This window comes from Rana temporaria, chromosome 2 (assembly GCF_905171775.1).
Source record: "Rana temporaria chromosome 2, aRanTem1.1, whole genome shotgun sequence".
Classification (NCBI taxonomy): domain Eukaryota; kingdom Metazoa; phylum Chordata; class Amphibia; order Anura; family Ranidae; genus Rana; species Rana temporaria.
In genome coordinates this window covers 5,579,516-5,597,446 of record NC_053490.1, presented here as the reverse complement: position 1 = coordinate 5,597,446, position 17,931 = coordinate 5,579,516, and positions in this window count along the sequence as shown.

The window sequence follows — 17,931 nt, the reverse complement described above, 5'->3', positions numbered from 1 at the left end:
ACTGGGTAAGGGGGTACAAAACACTACTGTGGGGAGGAAGGGGGGCAGAGGACACTACAGTGGGGGGAGGGGTGATGTGAAGGGGCAGAGGACACTGCATTGGGGGTGTACAGATCACTACAGTGGGGGGGGGCAGAGGACACTGTGTTGGGGGGTTACAGGACACTACTGTGGGGGGGGGGCAGAGGACACTACAGTGGGGGGAAGGGGGGAATGTGAAGGGAGCAGAGGACACTGCGTAAGGGGGTACAGAACACTACTGTGGGGAGGAAGGGGGGCCGAGGACACTACAGTGGGGGGGAGGGGTGATGTGAAGGGGCAAAGGACACTGCATTGGGGGGTACAGAACACTACTGTGGGGGGGGGGCAGAGGACACTACAATGGGGGGTGATGTGAAGGGGGCAGAGGACACTGTGTTGGGGGTTACAGGACACTACAATAAAGGGGGGTAGTTGATCAGACTGGAGACAGAGAGATACAAAGTAACATTGTTTATAAACATTGCTCAGCCGAGAGATACAAAGTAATATTGTTGTGTGGTGATGTGAAAGGGGGCAAAGGACACTGCATTGGGGGGTACAGAACACTACTGTGGGGGGGGGGCAGAGGACACTATAATGGGGGGGGATGTGAAGGGGGCAAAGGACACTGCATTGGGGGGTACAGAACACTAATGTGGGGGGTGCAGAGGACACTACAGGGGGGAGGGTGATGTGAAAAGGCAGAGGACACTGCATTGGGGGGGGTAAAAATCACTACTGTCAGGGGCAGTCAACACTGCTATGGGGGGCAGAGGGCACTACAATGGGGGCAAGGGGGTGATGTGAAGGGGGCTGAGGACACTGCGTTGGGAGGGGTACAGAACACTACTGTGGGGGGGGGGGGGCAGAGGACACTGCAGTGGGGTGGGGGGTGCTGTGAAGGGGGCAGAGGACACTGCATTCGGAGGGTACAAATCACTACTGTGGGAGAGGGGGGCAGTTGACACTGCTATGGGGGGCAGAGGGCACTACAATGGGGGGCTGAGGATACTGTGTTAAGGGGTAGAGGACACTAGAGTGGGGGGAAGGTTGTCTAGGTGTAAGGGGTGGGGGATGGGCATGAAGGGTTAAAATAGCAGACAGCCATCCAGGGCGCCTATCTGACCCTCGCTGTGACATGCCCCCCATGGCTCTGCAGCATGCTGTGGCCTCGCCTGTATCTATATTTATCAGAGGAGCCCAGACTCCGGCTGACATTCCGCGAATGTCCCACATTCCAGGTAAAGTGGTCGGGACCTAAAAATATTCCCGGGATTCTTGAGATGAGGCGATGCCGAGGACGTAACGGAACGTCAGCTGTCCGCCGCACTTCCTGAGAGCTCTCTGAGTGACAAAGGTCAAGGCAAGTGGCTTTCATCAGAAGGTTGGGGCCACACAGATCAGACGGGGCCCGGCCTCAATATCTAGAAGGTTGGGACCACACAGATCAGACGGGGCCCGGCCTCAATATCTAGAAGGTTGGGACCACACAGATCAGACGGGGCCTGGCCTCAATATCTAGAAGGTTGGGACCACACAGAAAAGACGGGGCCCGTCCTCAATATCTAGAAAGTTGGGACCACACAGAACAGACGGGGCCCGGCCTCAATATCTAGAAGGTTGGGACCACACAGATCAGACGGGGCCCGGCCTCAATATCTAGAAGGTTGGGACCACACAGATCAGACGGGGCCCCGGCCTCAATATCTAGAAGGTTGGGACCACACAGAACAGACGGGGCCCGGCCTCAATATCTAGAAGGTTAGGGCCACACAGATCAGACGGGGCCCGGCCTCAATATCTAGAAGGTTTGGACCACACAGATCAGACGGGGCCCGGCCTCAATATCTAGAAGGTTGGGACCACACAGATCAGACGGGGCCCGGCCTCAATATCTACAAGGTTTGGACCACACAGATCAGACGGGGCCCGGCCTTAATATCTAGAAGGTTGGGACCACACAGATCAGACGGGGCCCGGCCTCAATATCTAGAAGGTTGGGGCCACACAGATCAGATGGGGCCCGGCCTCAATATCTAGAAGGTTAGGCCCACACAGATCAGACGGGGCCCGGCCTCAATATCTAGAAGGTTGGGGCCACACAGATCAGACGGGGCCTGGCCTCAATATGTAGAAGGTTTGGACCACACAGATCAGACGGGGCCCGGCCTCAATATCTAGAAGGTTGGGACCACACAGATCAGACGGGGCCCGGCCTCAATATCTAGAAGGTTGGGACCACACAGATCAGACGGGGCCCGGGGGTTGGGACCACACAGATCAGACGAGGCCGGCCTCAATATCTAGAAGGTTGGGACCACACAGATCAGACGGGGCCCGGCCTCAATATCTAGAAGGTTGGGACCACACAGATCAGACGGGGCCCGGCCTCAATATCTAGAAGGTTTGGACCACACAGATCAGACGGGGCCCGGCCTCAATATCTAGAAGGTTTGGGCCACACAGATCAGACGGGGCCCGGCCTCAATATCTAGAAGGTTTGGACCACACAGATCAGACGGGGCCCGGCCTCAATATCTAGAAGGTTGGGACCACACAGATCAGACGGGGCCCGGCCTTAATATCTAGAAGGTTGGGACCACACAGATCAGACGGGGCCCGGCCTCAATATCTAGAAGGTTGGGGCCACACAGATCAGATGGGGCCCGGCCTCAATATCTAGAAGGTTTGGACCACACAGATCAGACGGGGCCCGGCCTCAATATCTAGAAGGTTGGGGCCACACAGATCAGATGGGGCCCGGCCTCAATATCTAGAAGGTTTGGACCACACAGATCAGACGGGGCCCGGCCTCAATATCTAGAAGGTTGGGACCACACAGATCAGACGGGGCCCGGCCTCAATATCTAGAAGGTTGGGACCAGACAGATCAGACGGGGCCCGGGGGTTGGGACCACACAGATCAGACGAGGCCGGCCTCAATATCTAGAAGGTTGGGACCACACAGATCAGACAGGGCCCGGCCTCAATATCTAGAAGGTTGGGGCCACACAGATCAGATGGGGCCCGGCCTCAATATCTAGAAGGTTAGGCCCACACAGATCAGACGGGGCCCGGCCTCAATATCTAGAAGGTTAGGCCCACACAGATCAGACGGGGCCCGGCCTCAATATCTAGAAGGTTAGGGCCACACAGATCAGACGGGGCCTGGCCTCAATATCTAGAAGGTTTGGACCACACAGATCAGACGGGGCCCGGCCTCAATATCTAGAAGGTTGGGACCACACAGATCAGACGGGGCCCGGCCTCAATATCTAGAAGGTTGGGACCACACAGATCAGACGGGGCCCGGGGGTTGGGACCACACAGATCAGACGGGGCCCGGCCTCAATATCTAGAAGGTTGGGACCACACAGATCAGACGGGGCCCGGCCTCAATATCTAGAAGGTTGGGACCACACAGATCAGACGGGGCCCGGGGGTTGGGGCCACACAGATCAGATGGGGCCCGGCCTCAATATGTAGAAGGTTGGGACCACACAGATCAGACGGGGCCCGGCCTCAATATCTAGAAGGTTGGGACCACACAGATCAGACGGGGCCCGGCCTCAATATCTACAAGGTTTGGACCACACAGATCAGACGGGGCCCGGCCTCAATATCTAGAAGGTTGGGGCCACACAGATCAGACGGGGCCTGGCCTCAATATCTAGAAGGTTTGGACCACACAGATCAGACGGGCCCGGCCTCAATATCTAGAAGGTTGGGACCACACAGATCAGACGGGGCCCGGGGGTTGGGACCACACAGATCAGACGGGGCCCGGCCTCAATATCTAGAAGGTTGGGACCACACAGATCAGACGGGGCCCGGCCTCAATATCTAGAAGGTTGGGACCACACAGATCAGACGGGGCCCGGGGGTTGGGGCCACACAGATCAGATGGGGCCCGGCCTCAATATGTAGAAGGTTGGGACCACACAGATCAGACGGGGCCCGGCCTCAATATCTAGAAGGTTGGGACCACACAGATCAGACGGGGCCCGGCCTCAATATCTACAAGGTTTGGACCACACAGATCAGACGGGGCCCGGCCTCAATATCTAGAAGGTTGGGGCCACACAGATCAGACGGGGCCTGGCCTCAATATCTAGAAGGTTTGGACCACACAGATCAGACGGGGCCCGGCCTCAATATCTAGAAGGTTGGGACCACACAGATCAGACGGGGCCCGGCCTCAATATCTAGAAGGTTGGGACCACACAGATCAGATGGGGCCCGGCCTCAATATCTAGAAGGTTAGGCCCACACAGATCAGACGGGGCCCGGCCTCAATATCTAGAAGGTTAGGCCCACACAGATCAGACGGGGCCCGGCCTCAATATCTAGAAGGTTAGGGCCACACAGATCAGACGGGGCCTGGCCTCAATATCTAGAAGGTTTGGACCACACAGATCAGACGGGGCCCGGCCTCAATATCTAGAAGGTTGGGACCACACAGATCAGACGGGGCCCGGCCTCAATATCTAGAAGGTTGGGACCACACAGATCAGACGGGGCCCGGGGGTTGGGACCACACAGATCAGACGGGGCCCGGCCTCAATATCTAGAAGGTTGGGGCCACACAGATCAGACGGGGCCCGGCCTCAATATCTAGAAGGTTGGGACCACACAGATCAGACGGGGCCCGGGGGTTGGGGCCACACAGATCAGATGGGGCCCGGCCTCAATATGTAGAAGGTTGGGACCACACAGATCAGACGGGGCCCGGCCTCAATATCTAGAAGGTTGGGACCACACAGATCAGACGGGGCCCGGCCTCAATATCTACAAGGTTTGGACCACACAGATCAGACGGGGCCCGGCCTCAATATCTAGAAGGTTGGGGCCACACAGATCAGACGGGGCCTGGCCTCAATATCTAGAAGGTTTGGACCACACAGATCAGACGGGGCCCGGCCTCAATATCTAGAAGGTTGGGACCACACAGATCAGACGGGGCCCGGGGGTTGGGACCACACAGATCAGACGGGGCCCGGCCTCAATATCTAGAAGGTTGGGACCACACAGATCAGACGGGGCCCGGCCTCAATATCTAGAAGGTTGGGACCACACAGATCAGACGGGGCCCGGGGGTTGGGGCCACACAGATCAGATGGGGCCCGGCCTCAATATGTAGAAGGTTGGGACCACACAGATCAGACGGGGCCCGGCCTCAATATCTAGAAGGTTGGGACCACACAGATCAGACGGGGCCCGGCCTCAATATCTACAAGGTTTGGACCACACAGATCAGACGGGGCCCGGCCTCAATATCTAGAAGGTTGGGGCCACACAGATCAGACGGGGCCTGGCCTCAATATCTAGAAGGTTTGGACCACACAGATCAGACGGGGCCCGGCCTCAATATCTAGAAGGTTGGGACCACACAGATCAGACGGGGCCCGGCCTCAATATCTAGAAGGTTGGGACCACACAGATCAGACGGGGCCCGGCCTCAATATCTAGAAGGTTTGGACCTTCTCTAAGTGATAAAATTTGGCGGTTTAGGTGTTGGAAAGTTCCAATGTCCCCGTGGGGGGGGGGGATCCTGGAGTTCTCCTTTAACCGGAACATTTCCTCTTTCATTTATTCCCCCGTCTTTTGCCATTAAATAACCCCCCCCAGACACGCTCTGTAATACCCGACACAATTACAATCTCATTCGGCAGAAAGCCGTGTTTATACAAATCATTGGTGATTCAGGAAATTGCCGCGTGATGATTGGAATGTCGCGAACATTATGTTCAGAGATCAGCAGAATCTCCATCGCCGCATTCCGATTATCCTCCAATTATTACATTTCAGACATTTATTTTGTGTATTTGTGCGTAATTGTGTATTGTGCGTATTTAGGTATTTGTGTGTATTTATGAATTTATGTATTTGTGTGTATTTATGTATTTTTGTGTATTTATGTGTATTGTGTGTATTTATGTATTTGTGTGTATTTATGTATGTGTGTGTATTTGTGTATTTGTGTATTTGTGTGTATTTATGTATGTGTGTGTATTTGTGTGTATTTATGTATTTATGTGTACTTGTGTGTATTTATGTATTTGTGTGTATTTATGAATTTATGTATTTGTGTGTATTTATGTATTTGTGTGTATTTATGAATTTATGTATTTATGTGTATTTATGAATTTATGTGTATTTATGTGTATTTGTGTGTATTTATGTATTTGTGTGTATTTATGTATTTGTGTGTATTTATGTGTATTTGTGTGTATTTATGCATTTGTGTGTATTTATGTATTTGTGTGTATTTATGAATTTATGTATCTGTGTGTATTTATGTATTTGTGTGTATTTATGTATTTATGTGTATTTATGAATTTATGTATTTGTGTGTATTTATGTGTATTTGTGTGTATTTATGAATTTATTTATTTGTGTGTATTTATGTATGTGTGTGTATTTATGTGTATTTATGTATTTGTGTGTATTTGTGTGTATTTATGTATTTGTGTGTATTTATGTATTTATGTATTTGTGTGTATTTATGTATTTGTGTGTATTTATGTATTTATGTGTATTTATGAATTTATGTATTTGTGTGTATTTATGTATTTGTGTGTATTTATGTATTTATGTGTATTTATGTGTATTTATGAATTTATGTATTTGTGTGTATTTATGTATTTGTGTGTATTTATGTATTTGTGTGTATTTATGAATTTATGTATTTGTGTGCATTTGTGTGTATTTATGTATTTATGTGTATTTATGTATTTGTGTGTATTTATGTGTATTTATGAATTTATGTATTTGTGTGTATTTATGTATTTGTGTGTATTTATGTATTTGTGTGTATTTATGTATTTGTGTGTATTTATGAATTTATGTATTTGTGTGTATTTGTGTATTTGTGTGTATTTATGTGTATTTGTGTGTATTTATGTTTTTGGGTGTATTTATGTATTTGTGTGTATTTATGAATTTATGTATTTATGTGTATTTGTGTGTATTTATGTGTATTTGTGTATTTATGTATTTGTGTGTATTTATACATTTATGTGTATTTATGTATTTATATATATTTGTGTGTATTTATGTATTTGGGTGTATTTATGTATTTGTGTGTATTTATACATTTATGTGTATTTATGTATTTGTGTGTATTTATGAATTTATGTATTTATGTGTATTTGTGTGTATTTATGTATGTATGTGTATTTGTGTATTTATGTATTTACCGGTATGTGTATTTATACATTTATGTGTATTTATGTATATTTGTGTGTATTTATGTATTTGGGTGTATTTATGTATTTATGTGTATTTGTGTATTTATGTATTTGTGTGTATTTATGTATTTGTGTGTATTTATGTATTTATGTGTATTTGTGTATATTTATGTATTTATGTGTATTTTTGTGTATTTATGTATTAATGTGTATTTGCAGGTATGTGCCTACACAAGTGAAATAAATTCGAATCTCTTGCGATGAACACGTCACACTGGTACTTTGTGCGTCTCTCAGGCCCCCCCCCTATCAGGGTGATTTCTGATTGGAGGATCAATAGGTCAGATCTGATAACATGCAGGCTGGAGGCTTCATTAATAAAAATGAAAGCAGTCACCCTGCAGATGAATACTGCCACCTTCAGGAGGCAGGGGGCTCTGCAGTGCCATATTTCCATATGACTAATGTTGTCATCGTTATATACGCCGTATCTCACAAAAGTAAGTACACCCCTCACATTTCTTGTAAATCTTTTCATGTGACAACACTGAAGAAATGACACTTTGTATATACAATGTTGTGTAGTGATGAGTGTACAGCTTGTATAACGGTGTAAATTTGCTGCCCCCTCAAAATCACTCAACACACAGCCATTAATGTCTAAACCGCTGGCAACAAAAGTGAGGACACCCCTAAGTGAAAATGTCCAAATTGGGTCCCCAATTAGCCATTTTCCCTCCTCCCCGGTGTCATGTGACTCGTTAGTGTTACAAGGTCTCAGGTGTGAATGGGGAGCAGGTGTGATAAATTTGGTGTTATCGCTCTCACTCTCCCATACTGGTCACTGGAAGGACAACATGACCCCTCATGGCAAAGAACTCTCTGAGGATCTGATATAAAGAATTGTGTCTCTACATAAAGATGGCCGAGGATATAAGAAGATCGCCAAGACCCTGAAACTGATCTGCAGCACGGGGGCCAAGACCATCCAGCGGTATAACAGGACGGGTTCCCCTCCCCCGCCTCGCCATGGTCCACCAAAGAGGTTGAGGTCACGTGCTCAGCGTCATATCCAGAGGTTGTCTTTGGGAAATAGATGTATGAGTGCTGCCAGAGGGGGGAGGGGTGGGGGAGGGGTCAGCCTGTCAGTGCTCAGACCATACGCCGCACACTGCATCAAATTGGTCTCCAGAAGGAAGCCTCTTCTAAAGATGATCCACAAGAAAGAGCCGCAAACAGTTTGCTGAAGACAAGCAGACTGAGGACATGGATCATTGGAACCGTGTCCTGTGGTCTGATGAGACCACGATAAAGGTATTTGGTGTCAGATGGTGTCAGGCGTGTGTGTGGGAGGGGCCAGGTGAGGAGGACAAAGACAAGTGTGTCCTGTCTACAGTCAGGCATGGTGGGGGGAGGGTCACGGTCTGGGGCTGCATGAGTGCTGCGGGCACTGGGGGGCTACAGATCATTGAGGGAACCATGACACTTTGGGCCCAATTTGGACATTTTCACTTAGGGGTGTCCTCATTTTTGTTGCCAGCGGTTTAGACATTAATGGCTGTGTGTTGAGTGATTTGTTATACAATATGTACACCCCTCCCCTGTACACTCCTCCCCCCCTGTACACTCCCCCCCCCCCTGTACACTCACTACACAACATTGTAGATACAAAGTGTAATTTCTTCAGTGTTGTCACATGAAAAGATACAAGAAAAGATTTACAGAAATCTGAGGTGTGCAGCCTATCAGTGCCCATCAGTGCAGCCTATCAGTGCTCATTTAGTTTGTTAGTAAAAGTGGAGTCTTCCTTTGCCGCCCGCCAATGACAGATTGACGGCGGCAAAGTGGTTTCAATATCCTGACTGGACGTCATATGACGTCCTCAGGATAATGAGCCGCTGCGCGCCCCCGGGGGCGCGTATCGTGGTGATCGTTGTTGCAGGGTGTCAGTCTGACACCCCGCAACACCGATCTAGGTAAAGAGTCTCCTACGGAGACTCTTTACCACGTGATCAGCCGTGTCCAATCACGGCTGATCACGATGTAAACAGGAAGAGCCGGTAATCAGCTTTTCCTCACCCGCGTCTGTCAGACACGAGTAGAGGAGAGCCGATCGGCTGCTCCTCTGACAGGGGGGGGGTTTGTGCTGATCGATTATCAGCGCAGCCCCCCCACTGGACCACCAGGGATGCCCACCACAGATGCCACCAGGGATGCCCACCTAGACCAGCAGGGATGACAAACACAAAAAAGGATGCCAATCAGTGCCCACAATGGATGCCAATCAGTCCCCACAATGGGCATTACTGATTGGCAGGCATTGTTTGGCACTGATTGGCATCCTTTAGTACAACACATACATTAGTACAAAACATTAAAGTGCCAATCAGTGTAGCACGACCGTGCAATTGTCATTCAAAGTGCAACAGCGCAGAAAAATGAAAATTAGTCTGGGCGGGAGGGTGTATAAGTGCCCCCCGGTATGGAAGGGGTTAAATGGGAAATGTTCCGGTAGGAGCCGTGAGATGATTTTGGTGTATTTGGCTGTCCGGTACTTTTCCATACCGGAGATTAGAGATCCGGACCTCCCCGAGACCCGAGCGTCTCTTTAAATATTGGGAATATTTTATCACGTTTTGCAGAGTCCGATGGGCGAGAGACGGGCGAGAGAGACGGGAGAGAGATGGGCGAGAGATGGGCGAGAGACGGGCGAGAGACGGGCGAGAGACGGGCGAGAGAGACGGGAGAGAGATGGGCGAGAGATGGGCGAGAGAGACGGGAGAGAGATGGGCGAGAGATGGGCGAGAGAGATGGGCGAGAGACGGGCGAGAGAGATGGGCGAGAGACGGGCGAGAGAGACGGGAGAGAGATGGGCGAGAGACGGGCGAGAGACGGGCGAGAGAGACGGGAGAGAGATGGGCGAGAGATGGGCGAGAGAGATGGGAGAGAGATGGGCGAGAGATGGGCGAGAGACGGGCGAGAGACGGGCGAGAGAGACGGGAGAGAGATGGGCGAGAGACGGGCGAGAGACGGGCGAGAGAGACGGGCGAGAGATGGGCGAGAGACGGGCGAGAGAGACGGGAGAGAGATGGGCGAGAGATGGGCGAGAGACCGGCGTACCAACAATCAAATCAGAGGGTGACAACGCGCCGCGCCATAAAACCTTCATCATTTTATTCCACATTTTTGTTTACATTCAGAAGCCGCCAATTACATCGACCTGACGGCTGATAACTCACCGAGCAGCGCTGATAATTCCGCCGTGAAATGACAGCGAAGCACCGCGGCCCCCCGAGAACAAAACTCATTTCTCTTCTTTAGGGGAACAAACACATTCCATTTCATGAACATTAAAACAGAGGAACAAACGGCCAATCCTCATCCGGGATCAGCCGCCGGTGATCTGAGCGCCTTCAACGGCCCGTCCAATCCCAGCACACGCTGGTCTCCCCACCAATAGTCTCCCCGTCCAATCCCAGCACACGCTGGTCTCCCTACCAATAGTCTCCCCGTCCAATCCCAGCACACGCTGGTCTCCCTACCAATAGTCTCCCCGTCCAATCCCAGCACACGCTGGTCTCCCCACCAATAGTCTCCCCGTCCAATCCCAGCACACGCTGGTCTCCCTACCAATAGTCTCCCCGTCCAATCCCAGCACACGCTGGTCTCCCCACCAATAGTCTCCCCGCCCAATCCCAGCACACGCTGGTCTCCCCACCAATAGTCTCCCCGCCCAATCCCAGCACACGCTGGTCTCCCCACCAATAGTCTCCCCGTCCAATCCCAGCACACGCTGGTCTCCCCACCAATAGTCTCCCCGTCCAATCCCAGCACACGCTGGTCTCCCCACCAATAGTCTCCCCGTCCAATCCCAGCACACGCTGGTCTCCCCACCAATAGTCTCCCCGCCCAATCCCAGCACACGCTGGTCTCCCCACCAATAGTCTCCCCGTCCAATCCCAGCACACGCTGGTTTCCCCACCAATAGTCTCCCCGCCCAATCCCAGCACACGCTGGTCTCCCCACCAATAGTCTCCCCGTCCAATCCCAGCACACGCTGGTCTCCCCACCAATAGTCTCCCCGTCCAATCCCAGCACACGCTGGTCTCCCCACCAATAGTCTCCCCGCCCAATCCCAGCACACGCTGGTCTCCCCACCAATAGTCTCCCCGTCCAATCCCAGCACACGCTGGTTTCCCCACCAATAGTCTCCCCGCCCAATCCCAGCACACGCTGGTCTCCCCACCAATAGTCTCCCCGTCCAATCCCAGCACACGCTGGTTTCCCCACCAATAGTCTCCCCGCCCAATCCCAGCACACGCTGGTCTTCCTACCAATAGTCTCCCCGTCCAATCCCAGCACACGCTGGTTTCCCCACCAATAGTCTCCCCGCCCAATCCCAGCACACACTGGTCTCCCCACCAATATGAGATATTGATGACCTGATTCTCTCTGATTGGTAAATAAAGTATGATAAGTTCAATCAGAGAGAGGAGGTCTAAAAGGAAGCAGCTTCTGGATAGATAAATAGATAAATAGATAGATAGATAGATAGATAGATAGATAGATAGATAGATAGATAGATAGATAGAAAGATACATTAAAATCATTGATAGTAGTTAGATAAATAAGGAATTTTAAAGGAGATAGATAAATAGATAGATCGATACATTTAAAGGAGATAGATACCGTATTTATCGGCGTATACGGCGCACTTTTTTGCCCTGAAAATCAGGGCAAAATCGTGGGTGCACGGTATACGCCGATACCCACTTTCCCGACACTCGTGTATTGTCGGCAATGCTCGGCTACCCGCGCTGACGTCCTGTACGTCCAGGACGTGAGCGCGGAAGTTGCCGAGACTGCCCGACTATACCCGAGTGTACTGCGCTCGGTATAGGTCGGCGCAGTGTTCAAAACTCGGCGCGGGAAACGAGTGAGGACGCCGCAGAAGGACACCGGACACGCCGAAGAGGACACCCGAAGCCACAGAAGGACGCTGGACCCGACGAGGCTGCCGATGGACGCCGCGCAAGACACCAAAACTGTAAGTACAAAAAAACTTTTTTTCCACAGGATTCAGGGTCACTTTAGGGGTGCGTGGTATACGCGGGAGCGCGTTATACCGCGATAAATACGGTAGATAGAAAGGATATAGATAGATAGATAGATAGATAGATGATACAGAGATAGATAGATAGATAGATAGATAGATAGATAGATAGATAGATAGAGAGATAGAGAGATAGATAGATAGATAGATAGATAGATAGATAGATAGATAGATAGATAGATAGATAGATAGATAGATAGATATAGACAGATAATAAATAGATAGATAGATAGATAGATAGATAGATAGATAGATAGATAGATAGATAGATAGATAGATAGATAGATAGATAGATAGATAGATATAGACAGATAATAAATAGATAGATAGATAGATAGATAGATAGATAGATAGATAGATAGATAGATAGATAGATAGATAGATAGATAGATAGATAGACAGGCATATAGATAAGGAGATGATAGATAACAGTTAAATATAATAAAACCATAGATAGTAGATAGAAAAATAAGGCATTGAAAAGTAAAATAAAATGATAGATAGATAGATAGATAGATAGATAGATAGATAGATAGATAGATAGATAGATAGATAGATAGATGAATAGAGAGATCTTTTAATGTCACAGAAGTTTCTGCGGATTTCCGCCATGTCTCCTCCTCTGCCGCTCATTTCTGACACATCGGAGTTACACAACAAAGTCAATGAAACTCGGCATCCCCTGATCTCCTTCCACCATGACTGGGCTGTGCTTCTCCTTTTCAGCCACTAGATGGCGCTGCTCATGAATAATAATACACATCATCACCACCAGGAGAAGTCATTCCAGCAGAGCTGCTGAGGAGGATGCCAGAGTTTACACAACGCTGCCCTCTGCAGGGACGGCCGTGAGCTGCAGCCACAGCTAATTATTACCTTTCTCAGGTGTGCCAGTTCCACCTCATTATCACATTCAGGAAATCTCTACGCAAAGGATTTTATAATACAATCCATGCGCAGATATTGTCATCCCTTGTTGTGGAATTACAAATTATATTTTTAGCGTAATCCCAAGTCCTTCTTTACCCACCTCAATACCGGGGGGCACTTTCACCCCCTTCCTGCCCAGGCCATTTTTCAGCTTTCAGCGCTGTCACAATTTGAATGACAATTGCGCGGTCGTGAAACGCTGTACCCAAATGAAGTTTTTATCGTTTTTTTCCCCACAAATAGAGCTTTCTTTTGGTGGTATTTGATCACCTCTTTTTTTTGCGCTATAAACAAAAGAAGAGCGAAAATTTAGAAAAAAAGCAATATTTTTTACTGTCTGCTAAAATAAATATCCCCAAAAATATATAAAAAAACGATTTTTTTTTCCTCAGTTTTGGCCGATACGTATTCTTCTACATATTTTTGGTAACAAAAAAAATCACAATAAGCATTTATTTCTTGGTTTGCGCAAAAGTTATAGCGTCTACAAAATAGGGGATCGATTTATATCATTTTTTTTTACTAGTAATGGAGGCGATCTGCAATTTTTTATCATGATTGCGACATCGCGGCGGACACATCGGACACTTTTGACACTATTTTGGGACCATTCACATTTATACAGCGATTAGAGCTTTAAAACTGCACTGATTACTGTGTAAATGTGACTGGCAGGGAAGGGGTTAACCACTAGGGGGTGATCAAGGGGTTAAATATGTTCCCTAGGGAGTGATACTAACTGTAGGGGGAGGGAGCTTTCAAGGGGAGGAGACCAATCGGTGTTCCTCTGTACTGGAAACACACATCGTTCTCCTCACCTCTGGCAGGACGTGGATCTGTGTGTTTACACTAGGGTGCGATCAAGGGGTTAATTGTGTTACCTAGGGAGTGATTCTAACTGTAGGGGGAGGGGACTCACAAGGGGAGGGGACAGATCGGTGTTCCTCTGTACTGGGAACACACATCGTTCTCCTCACCTCTGGCAGGACGTGGATCTGTGTGTTTACACTAGAGGGGCGATCAAGGGGTTAATTGTGTACCCTAGGGAGTGATTCCAACTGTAGGGGGAGGGGACTGACTGGGGGAGGTGACCGATCTAGGTACAAGGGACACACCATCGGTCTCCTCTCACCTGACACACACAGATCCATGGTCCTGCTTAGTTACTGGACATCGCGGACGCCGGGCATGCGCATCGGGTCCCCAGTGACGCGGTGGCGGCGCGTGCGCTGCCCCTAGTGGCTCATATGACGTCCGCCCAGATAGAGAGTGTAACGGAATGACCCGTGACACCCAAAGACTTTGTGAGGATGGGGGATACTCCTGTGTCAGCGTCACTGGTAACTCTTGGGTCTGAGTCCACTCTGTGCCCTTTGGGCATGGGTGGCAAGTGAATTATAATTCATGTATTACATGAGATGGGACATCACTGATAGTTCGTATTGCAGGATTTTGAGACACTGCAAGATGTTGGTTAATTGTGACCCCAACCAGTCAATAGTGACTCATCTCTCTGTGAAGACTGTTAATATGTTAAATAAGGATGGCTTTTGAAAGGCCTTTAATTGTGTGATAACACTGTCTAAAACCTATTGATGCTCAGAGGTGTGAATAGGTGTCAAGCTGCATGCGGAGACAAAACGTCTGCCTAGGGAATTCAGTGTGTGAAGGTGTTTTGTTGTTATGCTGTTAATTAAGGAATGTTTAGTAATTAGCCTTAGTGTGTGATTAGGGGGGGTGGAGATCTCATTGTTGCTTTAATGCCTTGTACTGTATAAAAAGCTGAGAAGAAACCATTAAAGTATCATTACATTTGGAACAAGCACAGAGCGGTGTCTCGTCTTGATTCTGGGCAAATGAAATGGGATCGGGTCCTGTCGGTTGGAGTGTCGATAAGCTGTCTTGGATGTGATGGAAGGTCGTAAACGGTGGTGACCGTTACAGAGAGGCTTTTCGTCCCGCCGCCATACGAAAGTTAAAGTTATTATCAACTTGTGTCAAACTTCCGGACAGCCAACTGCCAATCTCGGGCAAAGTAAACACTTAGCGCGTTTCCAGGGAAAGAAGATAATTAGCCGAGGTGTTTACCAAACAACCCCCGTCCATTCCCTTCCGAATAAAGCCAATGTTCTGATTGCGGCGTAAACAAGACATGGAGATAGGAAGGCAAGGACGGCGGAAGGTGACAAAGGCCCAGAATCCGATATTTAACCCCCCCCCCCTCCCCATAAAATAGTCTTTTTTCTTTCTTCCTCAGCAGGAATTCCTGGAGCGAAGGGATTATGGAGAAGAGGAAAATTTTACAGCAAAATTATCAACTCTGCATTCACCAAAATGTTGTTGTATTTGTTCCACAATTTTGCTCTTTGCCACTGCGAGTTAACCACTTAAGGACCAGCCCCTGTATATATACGTCGGCAGAATGGCACGGACAGGCATATAAACTTGCCTGTACATCCCCTTTAAATGGCTGTCCATCTCGCGACCCTGCCGCCATCCCCGTGAGTCGGACCGCGGGTCCCGCGGACTCGATCGCTGCGATCGTCTCACCGAGGTATAGAGCGGGGGGGATGCTTGTGTAAACAAGCATCCCCCCCCGCTCTGACTAGTGACAATGACACTGATCTTGGCTCCGTGTACTCGGACCGGAGATCAGTGTCATGTGACACAGAGCCCATCCCCCCTACAGTAAGAAACACTATGCAGGGAACACTAAAACCCTACGGCGTCACCTAGTGGCTAACCCCTTCACTGCCAGTGTCATTTTCTCAGTAACCAGCGCATTTTTATAGCACTGCTCGCTGTATAAATGAGAAATGGTCCCAAAAATGTGTCAAAATTGTCCGATGTGTCCGCCATAATGTCGCAGTCATGAAAAAAAAATCGCTGCCCGCCGCCATTACTAGTAAAAAAAAAAAATATTAATAAAAATTACATAACACTATCCCTTATTTTGTAGACGCTATAACTTTTGCGCAAACCAACCGATAAACGCTTATTGCGATTTTTTTTTTTTTTACCAAAAATATGTAGAAGAATACGTATCGGCCTAAATCGAGAAAAATTTTTTTTTTATATATTTTTGGGGGATATTTATTATAGCAAAAAGTAAAAAATATTGAATTTTTTTGAAAATTGACGCTCTATTTTTGTTTATAGCGCAAAAAATAAAAACCGCAGAGGTTTGGGTTTGTGGGGAAAAAAGGATGTAAATTTTGTCTCTGCTGTGTCTGATCAGCATGGTCGGGATTCGTAGCGCACGCCTGTAGATAGCCTCCATTCCACCTACAATAATGGTATAATCTGAATATGCGTTATTCTATGGAATAGCGCAAAATAAGGATTCATATCAGCGGTAATATGAGAGCTTGTGGGCGTTTTTGGAGTCGGGGAGGGCGTCCATGTTTAAAAAGCAATACGGTTTTGTTTGCTACAAGGCATACATGTGTTCCCTGTCCAGACACGCCCATAAGACTTTAGCCAGCATTGTATTCATTGTATAGGACATCCTGTTAGAGGGATATCCTTATATGGTGCTTGCTGTGTGGAGGGGACATCCTGTGATGACCACTCCCATGGGGGAGGTGATTAGCTGCTATAGCGAGCACTTCCTGTTTATGAGAATAAAAGGAGCCGTGAGGAGCTGGGCAGGGCAATAATGGCTGTGATGGCAAACTGAGAACAAGATGGTGGTGTTTTGTTATTGAATGAATGGCAGACCAAATGCATGGTGAGTGAACCTTTTAGCTTAAAGATGGATTATTTCACTAAGACGAAATGTGTTACTATTAGAGACACGATATCTGTCTGTGTTCTCCGCATACAGCCTGATTTCGCTAACAGGAGACCCCTACTGCAGCACCCAAGGGCACAATACAGAAGGAGAGGGACGTGGGGGGGCGCACATCCCCCAACACAGGGGGAATCATGGCCAGAGCTAAATCCTAATAGACCCCCACATGGCTCCCACATCAGTCAACTGCAATATTGACAAAGAAGGCCACCAGGTACTCCCACTAATCCACCCTCCTAAGCCAATGCCAGCTGGTCCTCACATACCCAATCCGCCCAGACCTTATCGAACTTCCCAGGGCAGTTACAACCCAGATAAGTGAGTTTATACAAAGGAAAGGGCCGCATTAATTAAAGCTTTCCATCGTTGCACTGAGGGGGGAGAGGACTCCTTCCACCGTAGCAAAATCGCCTTTCTGCCGTAAAAGGCTGCATAAAAAACAAATAATTTCTTAGAGCGAGTACCGTCTAGTGCAGGGATCCTCAAACTACGGCCCTCCAGCTGTTGTAGAACTACACATCCCATGGGCATTGTAACACACTGACATTCACAGACATGACTAGGAATGATGGGAATTGTAGTTCCTGAACACCTGGAGGGCCATAGTTTGAAGACCCCTGGTCTAGTGTATCAACTATACCAAGAAGCAATAGCAAGGGGTCACAGAGCAGGCTGAGATTACTGACAGAGCTAATGACTGTTACCATCCCCTTCCAAAAAGATTGTATCACAGGGCAAGACCAGACAACATGAAAAAAAGATCCCTCCTCCGAACCACACCTGGGACAAATGGGGCTTTGTTGCGGATATATTCTAGCTAGGCGCTGGGGGGAGTAGTATGCCCTATGTCAAAATTTGACCTGAGTAAACCTATCCCTGGCAGA